The sequence below is a fragment of the Sminthopsis crassicaudata genome, chromosome 2 (genome assembly GCF_048593235.1).
Source record: "Sminthopsis crassicaudata isolate SCR6 chromosome 2, ASM4859323v1, whole genome shotgun sequence".
NCBI classification, from domain to species: Eukaryota; Metazoa; Chordata; class Mammalia; order Dasyuromorphia; family Dasyuridae; genus Sminthopsis; species Sminthopsis crassicaudata.
The window spans coordinates 154857855-154875857 of NC_133618.1; the positions used below are offsets into that span (position 1 = coordinate 154857855).

Genomic DNA, 18003 nt, shown 5'->3' on the forward strand with positions numbered 1-18003 from the left:
CCTTTTCTTCAAGAATCCATCACCAATTAGGTAATAGTCTGGTTATCTTTAATGGAGACCCATGTGTAAAATTTGGAGCCATGGCTAATAAAATTTGCCACTCTGGGATGTTTTCACAGAATACATTAATTTGTGCATTGGTATAAAAGGTGTATATCTTGTCAGGTCTTATCCCAGATAATTGTATTGCTCACTTAATGGCCTTTAATAAAATTCTAGCCACAAGTACTGAGTAAGAAGTAAGGCTTTGTTTTGGTTGTGCTGGGAGGTTCACCTACTGTATCATACTGTCTCCCTGATTAAGGACTGCTGTGGGTGCCTCTTGTGTAGCAAAAACTGATATTTCCAAGGGTTTTTGAGTGACTCTTTCAACCACATTGGATAAAGCCAGTTCAACTTCTCTTAAAGCCTCTTGAGCTTCTTTTGTAAGCTGGCATGGTGAGTTTAAAACACTGTTTTCCCTTAAAATGTCATATAATGGTTGCAATTGATAGATAGTCAAGCCTGACACTGGATGCATCCATTGGACACATCTCTTATCAATTTCTAAAAGTCATTTAAGATGTTTAGCTTCTCTGTTCTTAAAGAAAGTTTTTGTACTATAAGCACCTTAGGGTATACTTCATATCCTAAATATTGAAAAGTAGCATGTCTTTGATTTTTTTCTGGAGCTATATGCAATTTGTAGTTCCTTAGTGTTTCTATGGTCTTTTGTAGAGATGCTTCTCACATTTGTTCCTCAGGAGCAGATCCCAATATATCATCCTGTAATAAAATAACATTACTTTTGGAAATGCTTTTCTTATGTAAGAGTACGTTTGGCACATAGTAGGGCTGTTTTTCATTCCCTCTGGCAAAACTGTCCATTCACATCTTTTATAAGGCTCAGCTAGTTAATGCTGAGCACTGAAAAGGCAAATCTTTTCAAATCCTACTTATCTAGAGGGATAGAATAGAAATAAGCCTTAATGTCTATAACCCAAAGAGGCCATTCTCTAGGTAATTGAGAAGGAGATGGAAGTCCAGGTTGAAGAGTTCCCATAGTTTCCATCTGTTCATTTACCTTTCTTAAGTCAATCAACATCCTCCATTTCCCAGATTTCTTTTTTATAACAAATACTGGAGAATTCCAAGGACTTAGAGAAGGTTGTAAGTATCCTTGGTCAAGTTGCTCCTGTACTATATCTAATAAGGCCTGAATTTTATCACTACCTAAGGGCCACTGTTCTATCCACACTGGTGTATCAGTTTTCCATTGAATAGAACAAGGTGAAAGTGTTGGCAGGCCTTCAACAGCAGCCCTGCCTAAAAACCTGAAGTACTCATATTTAATCCTAATTGTTGTAAAATATCTCTTCCCCACAAATTGATAGGGATTTTTTCAACTATAAAAGGAGTAAAAACTCCTGTTTCACCTTCAAATATCCATCTCAAAGGGGTAGCACTAACTTCAGCTGCTATTGATCCTCTTACACCAGACATATAAGTGTCTCCCTTAATCTTTGGCCAGTGACTGGGCCAGTTAGCACCTCCAATGACTATACAATTTGCACCAGTGTCTACCAATCCTTCTGATAGTATGCCATTTATATAGATAGTGAGCATAGGTCAATCTGCTGTCATAGCTGCTGTCAAGTATATTCCTGGATTTTGTTGCATGGAGTCAGAATCTGGGTGGCTATCACCAGATTGCTTATTAGGAGTCTGTATCAATAAACCTAATGCTACTACTTCTCCTGGTTGATAAATCACACATTGTCTACTTGTATTAGTAACTGGGATATTATCTACATATTCCCCAGTTTCCCACATCAGTGTATGAATGACACTGTTTTGTAAGTACACTCAAAAGGTGAAATGGTCACGCTTACTGTGCCTGGAGGCAAGGGATCCATAGGCTGGAGAGGAACAGATTTCACCTCTCCAGGGGGTATCTCAATTGTCCCAGCTGCATACAACTATATTCTCCCCAATTGTAAACCGGTTGCTTCCTGGCTGATTGATTATATAATCCCTTTCTCCCATCAGATGGCTTCCTGGCTGATTGGCCATGTCTGGGTACTGAACTTCTAAGCACTCTCTAGGTATAGTATTGGCTGCCATCATGCCCCCCAAGGCCCTGGGGCTGGACCTCTCATTCCATTTTCCTGAATCAGTTTACATTCTGATGCCCAATGGAAGAATGTTGCATTTTGGAAATGGGGTATTGAGTCTTTTTCTCCCAGCCTCTTTTCTCACTCTGTCTCTATGCCAACATTGAGCTTTCAGATGCCCTACTTTACCACATTGAAAGCATTGATGAGTCTCTCTAGAAGTCCCTTGCCAAAGGAGACCCTGTCTTCCCACATTTGGATCTTGGGAAGTCTACATCATAGCCTGGCTATAAAAGGTATTTGTGCCCACTGTGGCACAGTGTCTTATGATCTCCTCTAAAGGAGCATCCTTATGTAGTCCTAGTATAATCCTTCTACAGAAGTCATTAGCATTTTCTTTCTTTTTTTTTTTTTAAATTTTTTAAATTTTTTATTCATTTTTCCAAATTATCCCCTCCCTCCTTCCACTCCCTCCCCCTGATGACAGGCAATCCCATACATTTTACATGTGTTACAATATAACCTAGATACAATATATGTGTGTAAATACCATTTTCTTGTTGCACATTAAGTATTAGCTTCCGAAGGTATAAGTAACCTGGGTAGATAGACAGTAGTGCTAACAATTTACATTCACTTCCCAGTGTTCCTTCTCTGGGTGTAGTTATTTTTGTCCATCATTGATCAACTGGAAGTGAGTTGGATCTTCTTTATATTGAAGATATCCACTTCCATCAGAATACCTCTTCATACAGCATTGAAGTGTACAGCAATTTTCTGGTTCTATTCATTTCACTCAGCATCAGTTGATGTAAGTCTCTCCAAGCCTCTCTGTATTCCTCCTGCTGGTCATTTCTTACAGAGCAATAATATTCCATAACCTTCATATACCATAATTTACCCAACCATTCTCCAATTGATGGACATCCATTCAACTTCCAGTTTCTAGCTACAACAAAAAGAGCTGCACACAAACATTTTGGCACATACAGGTCCCTTTCCGCTCTTTAGTATTTCTTTGGGATATAATCCCAATAACAGCAATGCTGGGTCAAAGGGTATGCACAGTTTGATAACTTTTTGGGCATAGTTCCAAATTGCTCTCCAGAATAGCTGGATTCTTTCACAACTCCACCAACAATGTATCAGTGTCCCCGTTTTCCCACATCCCCTCCAACATTCATCATTATTTGTTCCTGTCATCTTAGCCAATTTGACAGGTGTGTAGTGGTATCTCAGAGTTGTCTTAATTTGCATTTCTCTGATCAGTAGTGATTTGGAACACTCTTTCATATGAGTGGAAATAGTTTCAATTTCATCATCTGAGAATTGTCTGTTCATATCCCTTGACCATTTATCAATTGGAGAATGGTTTGGTTTCCTATAAATTAGGGTCAGTTCTCTATATATTTTGGAAATGAGACCTTTGTCAGAACCTTTACTTTTAAAAATATTTTCCCAATTTGTTACTTCCCTTCTAATCTTGTTTGCATTAGTATTGTTTGTACAGAAACTTTTTAGTTTGATGTAATCAAAATCTTCTATTTTGTGATCAATAATGATCTCTAGTTCTCTTCTGGTCATAAATTCCTTCCTCCTCCACAGGTCTGAGAGGTAGACTATCCTCTGTTCCTCTAATCTATTTATTATCTCATTCTTTATGCCTAAATCATGGACCCATTTTGATCTTATCTTGGTATATGGTGTTAAGTGTGGATCCATATTCATTAGCATTTTCTTTAGCAAGTTGCCTTATCATAATGTCTGTTACTGAATTTTCACCATTAGTTCATATGACAGCTGTCTGCAAACATCCCACAAAATCAGCAAAGGGTTCATTTGGCCTTTGTGCAATTTTTGTGAAGGCCTCACCCTTGTTGTTTTTACTGGGGATAAAAGTCCATGCTTTGATAGCAGCAGCAGCAATTTGCTCATATGCTGTTAAGGGGTAATTAATCTGTACTGAAATGTCTGCATAAGAACCTACACCTGTTAGTTGATCATAGGTGATTGGAGGATTAACTTCACTATGATTATTTTGTTGGGCTTGTATGCTACAAGGCTCACTATATTCAGAAAGCCACAATAAGTTTTGTCCAGGTTCTAAGCATGTTCTTGCTATAGATTTCTGGGCCCTAGGGATTAAGAATTCATAAGCCAAATTCTGTAATAACAACTTAACATAAACTGATGTAGCCCCATAAAGAGAGCAAGCCTTTTTCAGGCCTTTGAGGATTTCTGTATCAAAAGGAATGTATCTTCTACCTTCTTGACTTGAAGACTTAAACTGTTGAATCACAGGACACATATTGACTTTCAAATCAGCTAAATCCTGGCCCTCTTCTGTGGCTCTAAGTAGTGCCTTTTGCAATATAGCCATAGGAGGGGGTGATTGCTGGGGGAGAGGTGCTGGTGGTGTCACTGCCCCTCTCACTACTCCTCCTCTCTCCATCCAGGAAGGTGAAGTTTATGGGAGTGTGTCAAGAACCAGTTCCAGTTTAGGTGGAGTTGAAGCTGGCTGGTCAGAGCAAGAATCACCACGCCCTTCACCACACCCTTCATCCTCACTTAACTCCACATGCCGGATTTTTTAAGGCCAATTATATTATGTTGTACGTATAGAATGTTTCTTTGGAAATTGAATCAGAACCATTATCATTATAATATTCACATAGTTGATCTATTAGTTTCCAATTATCTGCCCCTATATCTTCTTCAGTGAAGAACCAAGAGGACATATGTTCTTATGTAGCCATGAATCCATCAATCTGCTCCCAAGTCATAATTAAACCCTGTCTCTATATCAGTCTGAGTATGCTTCCTGTAGATCTCCTTAGGAGTGGGGTTGGGGGTGTGGGTTGGGGTGGGGGAGAATCTTTTCCTAACATCTGCCCCATTTCAGCTAGAAAAGGTTACTAGTTTAGCCCTTAACAAAGTAAGTTCCCTGTTTGTCTATTAAAATACTCACCCTATTTCCTGGTTCCCAAGAGCTTCTTCAGTGAAATTAGGGTCCTTGGACCCACATTGGGCATTGGTGACTACCTTAGCACCCTGGATATCTTAGAATCAGCTGAACTCAGGATAAGCAAAAGTCTTTATTCTTGGTCTTTAGTGGTAGAAGTAAAGAGAGTGGATGCATAGGATCTCTGTGATCTCACTGCCTTATCTCTCTTCGAAGAAGTGACCCTGGCTAGTGTCCCTGCACTTCCTAGTCCCTCCCACAATTCTCTGGGCCAGCACAGGATAGTGGGAAGGGCCATTTTCCAAGCATATTCTTATAGAGTATTGTCCAATTAGTAATTAGCCTCAAGTGCTATATTGTCCCACCTCAGTGCATTGACTCAAGAGTTTCAGCCCCTTACAAAGGGGGAGTTAAGGGAGGGAGAGAGAAAAAATTGGAACACAAAGTCTTACAAAAATGAATGTTGGAAATAATTTTATGTGTAGTTGAAAAAATAAAGTATTAATGAAAGTGTGTATATATATATATGCATGTAATATAGATCTAGATTAACAGATAGAATTTTCTTACTAGGGATTTCCTTATACTAATGAAATCACACTTTCAATTTTTGCCTCTACATAAATATAACTTTCACTCTTAAAACAATGTTAGAAGAAAGGAAATAAGGATTTGTTATTTCCTATGTGCCAACAACTCTACCAATATGACCAGATAATATACTAAGATGTAATAATGCTTACACTACTACATTAGAGACTTTGAGAGCATTTGTCATGGAATGAGAGACTAGGAAATTTCAAGAATCCTTGAAATGGCTTTGGAGTTTGTAAAAGAATAAAGAAATGATAACTTTTAGTTTATGTCCTATTCATTCCACTTATGGACTACCAGATTTGTTTTCTCATTTTCACTCTCTCCCCTTTTCAATCCATTGGAAACAATATTGCTAGATTTCCTAAAACCTTTCCTTAATCAGATCACTTTTGTATTCATGAATCTCTAAATGCTCCCTATTTACTACAAGATCAAATCAAAATTCTTTAGCCAGGACTGTTTTTCTGTTTTGTTCTTGTGCCTAGCACAGAGCTTTATACATAATGGGTACTTTAAATAAATTTTTATAAACTGAATTAGAGATGACAAATAATTTGATCCTGACCTACTTTTCCAAATTTGTCTCCCACAACTACTCTTTCTAAATTCTCCATAATAACTAAATAAGAGTTCACACAATGTTGAAAATTTCCTAATCTTCATGTCATTTCTTCTTTCTACTCCATGTCATCTACAAACCTGGAATGATATCTTCACTCTATGCTTAGTCAAATCTTGCTTTTTCCTTCAAAGTCTAACTCATATTGTACTTTCGTGAGGGCTCCTATGATCTTTCCAAACCACAAGGATTTTTCCTTCCTGAGTCCCAGTATCAAATGTACACCATATGGTCCAGTTGGTACTTGGTGTTTTTGTTCAGTTATGTCTGACTTTTAGTGACACCATGTACCACAGCACTCTAGGTCTCTCTGTCCTCCAGTGTTTCTTGAAATCTCAAGTTCATTGTCTAAAGATGATTATGGATTAAAGGGAGAAATATTTAGAATTCAAAATCTATAAAAAGTAATGTTGAAAACTATCTTTATTTGCACCTGGAAAAAATAAAATAATATTGACAAAAACAAATAAAAATAAAGGGAAAATCATATTATTCATCAGATATTCTTTGCTCCTATTGTCTTTCCCAACTAAATTGTAAATTCCTTAAAGAAAGAATCCATCTCTTACAGGTTTGTTTGAGATCATCAACTTTATTATCCCTATCCTCCTACCCCCTCCATTAAAATTGTCAATCATCAAAAACAACACACAGTGAGCTTTAACATCCTAATATAGGAAGCATAATCCATTAGGGACCAGGGGGCTTGCCCTAAAGGGGCTTACACTGTAGGATATATAGTTAATAAAGAATAAAAGGCAATGTAAGTGGACAATGAATGCTATGGTTTTACTGAAGTCAGGTAAGAGTGTAATCACTTTGGCTGGGGTGATCATGACCAGTGGAATTTGAACAGGATCTTGAAGATTTCATTATCTTCTCAGTGTCCTACACAATATATAATGTGTCCTCATGGGTTCATTCATTAATTTATTCATTCAACAAAGATTTCTTAGATTTTTGGCCATTGTTCAATGTCAATGATAATCTGGCAAATAGGTGTGGTATATAGAAATAATTGCTCCCCTTTGTATAATTATTGAAAGTTTCCAGAGTATTTTCTTCCAACCTAATCCATTTGAGGTAGGAAATCAAATATTATATACCCACTTTATGAGATAATGGAATCTCAGAGAAGTCAAGTTAATGAACACATAGCTAATAAATGGAATTTAACACCAGTGTTCTTTTAACTACACTATACTGCCTCCTTATGCAAAGGCTAGATGAGAAACATATCACCAAAATCATGAATGAGAGTTAATGTTTTGTTTTGTTTTTCTTTCCTTACTAGAAAGGGCCGGGAAAAATAAAAGTATAACATTTAATTACACTGGTTTCAGCACATGTTTTGTAAATCAATTACATTTTTAGTGACAGACATATCTTTTTCTGCAAGAGAAAAGAGCTGATGATAGAGAGGAAAGAAGATGCCCTAAGAAACCCAGCCTACATCAAATTACAGCATAGCTGTTTATTACTTGTGTTAGTAGAACCAAAACAGTTTTAAATACTACTGGGTAAGCTAGTTTTAATGTCCCAATTTGGTCAGTCAGTTAACCTCAATCTATACAGATCAGCATTATCATAAGCTATTGTAATTGATACTGTTTTTAAAGATAGATCAGATGAACCGATAAGGCTTGTTATGACCTGGTTCACTTGTTCATCTTGAGTATAATCCACGTCATTGTTGAGTATAATATATTAAGGACTCTTGTTCAGTTTGGATTGGATGGTTTAAAGATACCTTTAAATCCCGAAATTCTGCAATTCTGTGATCAGCAAATAATAAAAAAATTATTAATCGCATATTATACATGAAATATTATGGGAAGTCAAAAAGAAAATCTCTTTTTATCTACCATTGAGAATGCAAGTCCAATTCAATGAAATGTACCCACTTGTCATGAAACAATAATTAGATGTATAATGTTGTTTTAGAGATTGCAAATATAAAAGCAAGACAAAACAAAGCAAAAGAATACATAGTTCCTGTCCTCAGGAAGCTCATAATCTACTCTAAATATATGTAAGTTTGTGGTGTGTGTGGACAAAACAATAAAAACAAATATTATACACACATATGTAATATGTATTACATATGTGTATATCTACCAATTTATCCAACCATTTATTTATTTATATATCTATATTTAAAGGAGAAAGAGAAATCACTAAAAATTAGGATAGTTAAAAAGGGACAGCACATGAACTGAGTCTTAGAAGTTAAGACTCCAAAAAATAGAAATGAAGAAGGACCATATTCCATATAGAGAAGATACTTTATTAAAAAGCATCTAGCCCAGTCTACTTCTCAATTCACTGTTATTTCTAGGTATCAATAACAAATTATATCTAGATTATTTAAGTCAATTTGAAGTTGTCATATAGATTCCTAACCTGCTTTTTTGTATATCTTTGGTATTCTATTCATAATTTTCCTCTCAGATGAATCTCTTTGACTTGTTCATGATTGCAGGCTTTGGTCCATGATTTGGTCCATTTTGCTTACCATTTTCCTATGTAAGAGTTTAAGTCTTCTCAAAGTTATGAGTGATTGTAATGGGAATATGTCAACTTGGGGAGACCATTTCGCATTAATAGATGGCCAGTAATAAATTTGATTCAGAGGGAGTGATTGAGACATAGTCAATATAACACTTTATTTGGAGGAAAAAAGAAATTAGGGGATAATTACAATGACATTGGAAAACAACTTAGATATTAATTCAACTCCCCCATTTTATAGATAAGTAAATAACAGCTGAGACAGGGAAGGGTTGATTGTCCAAGATCTCTCTAGTAGTAAGTGAAATGGGATTCCAGATTCCATGTTCTTGAATGGGGGAAGTTACCTGGAAAAGGAAAATAGATAATTAATTGTGTGAGTGCTTTTTTCCTCTGTTTTCAAATACTCTACAAGCCAGGAAGAGGTTTTTCAGATTAGAACTCTGAGGCCCTGGGGCAGGTAGGTGGTGTGAACAGAGCACCATCCCTGAAGTTAGGAAGACCTGAGTTCAAATGTGATGTCAGATACTAAACACTTCCTAGATGTGTGATCCTGGTCAAGTCACTTAAACCCAGTTGACTTGGGGGGAAAAAAAGAGAGAGAGAGAAAGAAAAAAGAAAAGAAAAGAAATCTGAGGCCCAGAAAAGTCACCCAGGACCACATAGTGAATATATGTCCAAGGCATGGCTTGAATCCAAAAAGTCCTGATTTAGAAGACAGTTCTCCAGACAATTAAATGTTTATTGAAGAGAATTAATTTGCACTGGGAAAGAAATTTAGTTTTTTTGGTTCAAGCTTTCTAATTTGTAAAATAAAGGTAGGCGGTAGACTAGATTCTAACTAAAATCATGTGAAATGAGGATTTTTTTTTTAACTGAAGAGACTTTGAAGATTGTCTAGTTCCAATATCTCATTTGTTGAGAAAAATGATGGCCAAGAGATTGAAGCATATTTCCATGGTAATTAAGATAAATGTTAGTACTGGGTTTTGACCAGGAACTTCATTCTACCATGGAGAGCTAACTGGATTTAAAATTAATAATCTAGGTTCGAATCCTGTCTTTGCCACTTTTGTGACCTTGAGTAACTCTTAACCTGTCTGGATTCCCAATCCCTCTTTTAAAAAGGAGGGTGTTGGAATAGATATTTAAGGTTCCTGAACTTTCTATAACACCAAACTGCTTTTCTAAGAATCAGAATAAAAGAAAACACTCAGTTGAGCTTTTGGAAATTCAGAATGATATCTAGAATGGAGGGAAATAAAAATGCATTTGGAATTCTGTAACTCTCTTCTCATTCACTTTTGCCCACTTTTTCCATTTACTCTGGAATTGAAAAGAAGCAATGGTGGGGATAATCTAAATTTATTAAGTAATCTCTCGATCCATTTTACTTGACTTTATCGGTCATATAACTTTATATAATAGACTTATTTCTCTTATGCCCCTTTCCCATATTCACTCCCCAACAAGAAGAGATGTTAGTTTTCATCCTTTGACCACTATTGTAGATAACAGTTGGGACATGACTCAGGGACAGGTGTGATGTCAGTTTAGAATCTAATATCTGTGACTGAAATCCAGATTCTAGGTTTGGTGCTCTGTGTCTCAGAAAGGACTAAATGTAGCTTATTATTCATTGTTGGCACTATATAGATTATAAATTTATAGAAAGTGGGTCTTGATAATCAATTATTCATCTTGATGATGATGACTTTAAATGAATTAGAATTCATTTACAAGTGAGAGATACTCCCTCATTTTGTAAAATTTTATAGCATTATTAGAAGGAGAGAAAAGATGGGTAGAAAGGACCTCATTGGTGAAAAACACTGAACCTGAAAATTCCAATGCTCCTGAAGGTCTTTCTCTGAATGTTTGTAAATATTCTTGTGTGTTGGGTGTTCCCTGAGAGTGTTCCTGGAAGGTAATGCTGATAAAGTGACTGAGGTCTGAGGCAGGAGAATACTTAAAGAATTTGCAGGGATGGATCCTCATCACAAAATCAATGATCCCCGCTCCTTTGTTGTTATTTTATTAAGTCATTTTTCAGTCATGCCAGACTCTTTGTGACCTCATTTGGAAATTTTTTTTTTTTAATGACTCAACCCAAGTCACTAAACTCTATTAGACTTAGTTTTTCCATCTTTTAAATGAAGATAATAAGGGTTATTGTGATAGAAATACTTTTTTATAATTTAGCAAACTTTAAAATGCTATATAGATGCTAGCTAATATTAATTTTATTAATATATATATATATATGATTATTTTAGGATTACATGATAAAAATTGAATATAATAAATAATAAAAGTAACCAGAAGTAATGTATAACATAGACAGTAATAGAATAGTAAAATTTAAATGCAACTTGGGGAAAAAGAGAGATTTGAGATTGACTCCACAACTGCTTCCTCCTCTTAGCACAAGTAGGTGAGAATAAACAATAATGCTATACAGCTATAATACATTTGTTCTTTAAAAAATTTTGTAAGTGTTCATATCAATACAAAAAAATTATTCAGTGTTTATTATATTCCTGTTTTTTCAGTATGTTCTAGTGATTTCCCTTTACTTTTAGCATCAAATACTCCTTTGTGCATGATAGACAGAGTAAAAAAGCATTTATTAATACTTATTATGGCAAGGTATTGTGGTAAATGCTAGAAAAACATACAAGTGAAAAGAAAGATAATCCCTGTTCTCAAGAATCTGACATCTTAATTACTGAAGGCCTTTAGAAGGAAGCTGAAAAGTGGAGTGTCCAGACATAAGCAGAAAAAAGTTACTCCCTCAGAGATATGGTGTTAACTCTAGAGAATCAGAAAGACAGTCAGGAGGACTCATCTCCCAAACTGAGTGTCTCCCCCTAGCAGAACCTCACTATTGGAGAAAAGGGGCTAGCATGGTGGAAGGATATTTCAGGGTAAGAATATCTCAGGGGATGAAGCAGTAGTGTTTGACACTTTAAGCCCCCCATAGTCTGGGATCAATATTCCTTTTATAGCTTTATACAGTCTTTCCCTTTCACACAATCTGAAGTCCAGTCAAATTGGAGTCAAACAGGATATCTATTTGCTAACTCTGTGAGTTTACACTGGTTCTTTTTTGTGGCTAAAATGCATAGCCATCTTACTCTGGTCTCTTAAATTCCCTTCAAGGTTTGATTCAATGCATTCATTATCTAACATACATAAAACCTTTCTTTACTTACCACCTGTTAATGCCATCTCTCGATCTCTAGCTCTATTTCTCCTCCTACTGTCTCTGTCTCACTATCTCTGTCTCAGTCTCTCTCTCTCTTCCCCTCTGTTGTTTCTCTCTGTGTGTCTATTTTTCTGTTATTCTGTCTATGCCTCCAAAATTATTTCACATTTATCTGTTCATGCTGTGCCAGTGCCTCCCATCTGAAATAGTCCCATGTCACTCAGTAAAATGTAAAAAATTTGAGGGCAGGGATTGCTTTATTTTTTTTTCCTTTATATTGTATCCTTCCAAAGCAACTGGCACATAAGAAGAACCCAATATATTCTTGGTGAATTAAACTGACAATTCTTGAGACCATGATCTGAATTCACTTTCAAGACTGTTTCAATGTTTCCATTAATCTGGATTGGACTCAGACCTGAGTCACTCAGCAGTACAAGGTGATATTCTGTTTCCACATTGGAAAAGTGTCTTAGCTTTGAACTTTTCTCAAAGATATGATTTTTACAAGACAAAATTGAGGCATTATTTTATTTTTCTTCACAGCTTTTCAAATGTAGTTGTCAGTGTCGTAATTTAAAAAAAAACTTCTCTGACACTTAAAAATGAAATTCATCTTTTGCTTTCTTCCTTCTGAGTCTTCTTTACCTCTATTTGTTTGTTATTATAGAATTTATGTGAAGAGGCTATTGGCAACCATAATGATATTATTGGCCTGGAGAGAGAAGAGGACTGCTGTTTGTATTGTGACAATCAACTAATACTATAACCTAACCCCACCACTGAGCAATAGGAATTATTAGTAAAAGAGATAGACCCTCCACCCTTAGCAGATCTCTCCAAATCATTGAAATATAGACTTAAAAATTACATTTGTTTAACAGAGCCTGATTTTCCCATGGCCAGCTTCCAGGCCTTTTGAATGGATCTGATTTTAACCCAGCAGGTGGTCAGAATGTATGGAATGATCATCATTTTGGATTATGCGTCATCAGTCCTTGTGACCTATAAATGGAATGTGTTGGGAGCAAGAAATTTGGGTTCCTTTTATGATCAAGATCACAATTCTGGTTTCACATGCTTCTGTCAGATTCAAACTTTGGTCATGTCATTTTTCTAAGATATTAAAAGGACTGTGGTATGCTCACTGTACACTTCCAAAGAGAAAACATTTGCAAAGGAAAGAGTTCATTTTAAAATTCTCAAATATCTTTTGGTAAATAATGTGGTATTCTTGATTAACAAACTTTCTTCAGTCTCTTCTCTTATGAGGAATTTGTTAGATCATTTGCCTAAAAGCTTATTGTCTGGGTCATAACTTCTTGTGGACAAAATAGGGGATGAGTTGCAGTTAGAAGAGAGAGACTCTTTCTGTGCTTATGGAAAATAGATGCCAGTAAATTTCAAGCTTTTCTAGACTCCCTGCTGTTATTAGTCTGGTATGTAGATCTAAATTTTTAGGAACATTTTTCATACTGATGTGGAATCAGAATTTGAAATTATTAGAGAATGCCTCTTTTTTCCACCAAAAATGTTTTGAGCACCAAATCCATTGAGGAATAGTGATCTTCAGATGGAGATATCTTTAAAGCAATGAACAATAGGAAACTTGGCTAGTTGTAACCTCCAAAATAAATAAGCAATATTGCTCATAAGAACAAAAATATAATGAAGACAGGAAATGGATTATTTATTTATTTATGGCTAGGCAGTTGGAGCTGTAAGTGTTATGTATCTGAGGCTAGATTTGAACTCAGATCCTCCTTACTCAGGTGGTCTATCCACCACACCATCTAACTGCTACCTAGCAATAGGTTATTGAAAAAAAATACTTAGGTAATTAAAAAATATGCAGAATTATTGAATGGAACCTATAAATGATGAAAATGATTCTGCAAAGCAAACACAAACATTTCTGAAAGTAGAATGGTAATGCCTTCTAAATTATCTCAATGTAAGGAGAAATTTAGTTGTACCTTTGTTCACCAAGTTGGGAGAATTTTTTTCTCCTCAAGAAAGCCTTCCTCAGAAAAGGAAACCTTTGGTGTTTTCTGCTGCTCTGGTTTCCAGGAGGAAAGAGAGAAGAAATCAGGATGAGGAACAAACAAACAAAACCCCTACTTTCTCTTACTCTGATCAGTAGAATTAAAGAAGAGAAAGAAGCTCATAGAAAGGATAGTTAATGTCATTTAGCAGCATTGATTACTTCCAACTTAGTTTGGTCATGTGATCCTTGCTCATTTGTTTCTTCCTGGAAGACCACTTTCTAGATTGATACCATAGCATATGTTAAATGTTACAAAGGAAATCTTGAATCTTTTATTTTGCAAGTTTCAAGAGCCAATGGATGTCTCCTTCCTTTTCAAAGGACAAGTCAATTTTAGATCAAGAGTTTTCTGCCCTGTTGATAACAGAAAGCCATGTCTTGTATTTGAGTATGGACAAAGCAACAGAGTCCTGTCTCAGTGCTAGCAAAGTAACCCCCTGTAATCTCTCTCCAACCAGTTTTTTTGGCTCCCATACTATCTGTGGGTTAAGAGCACCATAAATATCTGCTGTCACTGCTGATTCAATGACTCTTAAGAACTGTTCCTGGTAGGCTGGGGTCTGTACTATAATGGTTTAGTCTGAGCTGGACTGTGCTCCACTCTAACTCTGGTGCAATAGACCTTTCCTTCTGACCTTCTAAGTTGTCTTAGGCTGAGAAATTGTTTCACACTATCTTTTTTGTGGATTCTGCTGCTCTGAAATTTGTTTAGAGACACTATTTAAAAGTATTTGGAGTAAGTTTGAGAGAGAACTCAGGAATACCCAAGTTTACTCCACCATCTTGACTCTACCTCCAGAAAGCCATATCCTGAATCAAATCAAGGGATATATTGCTGTAAGTACACTCTTACTAGAGTTGAATGGAATAAAGATAAGGTATTAATTGCCTTCTGCATTCCAGACAGCTAGAAGATAACTTATTGTCAGATGAAATCATAATATTATCCAAGATGACTAAGTCATTAAACTTCTAATAAGAGGTACTATTGGAAAACTCTACAAGTTTAAAGAGATTTTGCCATATTTTGAGGTCACATTTTCATTTCTTCAACAATTATTTATTAATCATTTACTTTGATCACTATGCTATGCCAGGTACTGAAAAAATTAATTATAATGGAAATACCAAGGCATCTTCTATGTTCCATAACTTTTGAAAGGAATTTTCTGGTACCTTAATGCTAGGATTAATGCTAAATCAGGAAAATGAAAGTGTGATTATATGGTGAAACAGAGAGAGAAGTTATATCTTAAATAACCACAGGGTATAACTACAGCAATGGACTATAGAGTACTTGGCAGGTTGTATTTCCCAAAGTAAATAGGTAATTTTGCATATGATGACAAAAATATAATTTGGAATAGAAATGGACTATTGAGAAAACATTTAGGTTAGTAACAAGAATATAAAATCCAACTAACAAAGCACACATAGGCGCTACATGAATTCAACTATAAACTATTCTTTATATAAAGACATTTAAATAACTGGAGAGATATTAATTTCTCATATTTGGGTTATGCAAACCTAAAGAAAATGTCAATATTTTCTAAATTATTCCAGTTGTTCAATGTCATAGCATTGAAAATACCAAAGGATTACTTCATAGGCCTGGAAAAATATCAAAATTCATGAGGACAAAAGTTCAAGAATCTAAAGGGGAACAATGAAAAAAAGCAAAAAGAAATGGAGAATACCAATATCAGATCTCTATCATATTATAAAACCATAATTAGCAAAATAATTTAAAGCAATAAAATACAGAACAATATAAAAATAATAAATGCCAATCAGTAGAGTAGATTGGGTATATGATACATAGAAGCAAGAAAGCATAGAATTTGTTTAATATACCAAAATGTCATAGCTTACTGTGATAAGAATTCATGATTTAACAAAAACTGCTACTAACACTGGAAAAGTCTGGCAGAAGTTATGTATGGACCAGCATCATGTACTATACACCAGAAATGTAATTTAGAAATTCCAGTTCAACTAACTAGAAAAAATAAAGGATCATATCTACGGATACAAGAAGAATAAATAACCAGATAACTAAAACAGAGGATAACAGAAAATAAAATAAGCAATTTTGATTACAAAAATATAAAGTTTTTAAACAAACAAAATAAAAGCATTAAAAATTAAAAGGTAAATGATAAAAAACCCAGAAAAAACCTATGGAGCAGATTTTTCCAATAAAGGTCTCATTTTCAAGATATAAAAGGAACTTATTCAGATATATGGGGATAAAACACATTCTCTGTTATGGGCCAGAACTCTGAACTTGAAACAAAAGATTCTTTTCATATATATATATATATATATACATATATAAATTTTTATAATAATAATATTTTTTGACAGTACATATGCATAGGTAATTTTTTTTTACATTATCCCTTGTACTCCCTTCTGTTCCAAATTTTTCCCCTCCTTCCCTCCACCCCCTCCCCTAGATGGCAGGCATTCCCATACATATTAAATATCTTATAATATATCTTAGGTACAATATATATGTGCAGAACCGAATTTTGTTGTTGTTATTGTTGCAAAGGAAGAATTGGATTCAGAAGGCAAAAATAATCTGGGAAGAAAAAACAATAATGCTCACAGTTTACACTCATTTCCCAGTGTTCCTTTTCTGTATGTAGATGATTCTGTCCATCATTGATCAATTGGAATTGGATTAGCTCTTCCCTATGTTGAAGATATCCACTTCCATCAGAATACATCCTCAGACAGTATCATTGTTGAAATGTATAATGATCTCCTAGTTCTGCTCGTTTCATTCAGCATCAATTGATGTAAGTCTCTCCAAGCCTCTCTGTATTCCTCCTGTTGGTCATTTCTTACAGAACAATAATATTCCATAACATTCATATACCATAATTTACCCAACCATTCTTCAATTGATGGGCATCCGTTCATTTTCTACTTTCTAGCCACTACAAAAAGGGCTGCCACAAACAGTTTGGCACATACAGGTCCCTTTCCCTTCTTTACTATTTCCTTGGGATATAAGCCCAGTAGTAGCACTGCTGGGTCAAAGGGTATGCACATTTTGATAACTTTTTGGGCATAATTTCAGATTGCTCTCCAGAATGGTTGGATTCTTTCACAACTCCACCAACAATGCATCAGTGTCCCAGTTTTCCCACAGCCCCTCCAACATTCATCATTATTTGTTCCTATTATCTTAGCCAATCTGACAGATGTGAAACAAAGGATTCTTACACGGTACTAAGTCAGTGGAATTGATAGAGACAATAGTTATCTAATTTAGCATGGTTCAGTATGATTGATTTAATCCTACAAGGAGATGTTATGTGCCAGAACTTGAAACAAGGTACTAAGTGGAATTGAGAAGACAATGGTTAAATCTAGTTTAGCATTGATTTAATCCTACAACAAATAATGGTTTCCTAGTGATATAATGATTGGTGTTTACTCAGTGTGGGGCATATAAGCTAGAAGCTCTCAGAGCCAGAGGGATAAATCCACTAGAAGCTCCAGGAGACTGAGCATTCATTCCATCTTCCACCTTTGTTGTGGCTGGAGGCTGAAGCACAAACCCTTGGAAGTCAGGGAGATTCAGAAGCCAGAGAAGACAGTGGGAGCTCAAGTTCTCAGAACCAAGGAGAGAGATAGGACTTCAAAAAAACTAGCTGAGCCCCAAATGAAGGAGACAAGACTTTGAAAGAGACAGTAAAGCATTTGGACTTTAACCCCTCTCTTATGGTGATTACTGAACTAAAATGAAGGCTGCTCCCAGAGACTCCAAGAAAATCTCAACAGAGAACATTACATTTTAAAGAGAATGTTACAATTCTCCAATATATGACAAAGGACATGAAAGGACAAAGGATATAAAAGGAATTTTCTAAAGGAAAAAAAATCTAAATAATCTTCATTCATGTAAAAATATTCCAAATGATTAATAATTTGAAAAATGCATGTTAA

The 18003-nt window shown here is 35.4% G+C and overlaps 1 long non-coding RNA gene across 1 annotated transcript in view; it reads right to left on the reverse strand.

Moving 5' to 3' along the window:
• Positions 1-8923: 8923 nt before the first annotated feature.
• LOC141553292 (uncharacterized) overlaps positions 8924-18003 on the reverse strand; it is a 32897-nt gene continuing 23817 nt past the window's right edge. Inside the window, exons 2-3 of the long non-coding RNA XR_012485376.1 lie at positions 13967-14049; positions 8924-9129 (exon numbers count right to left, since the gene is read on the reverse strand). This is a non-coding gene — a long non-coding RNA (uncharacterized LOC141553292). The remainder of the gene's footprint in view (positions 9130-13966; positions 14050-18003) is intronic.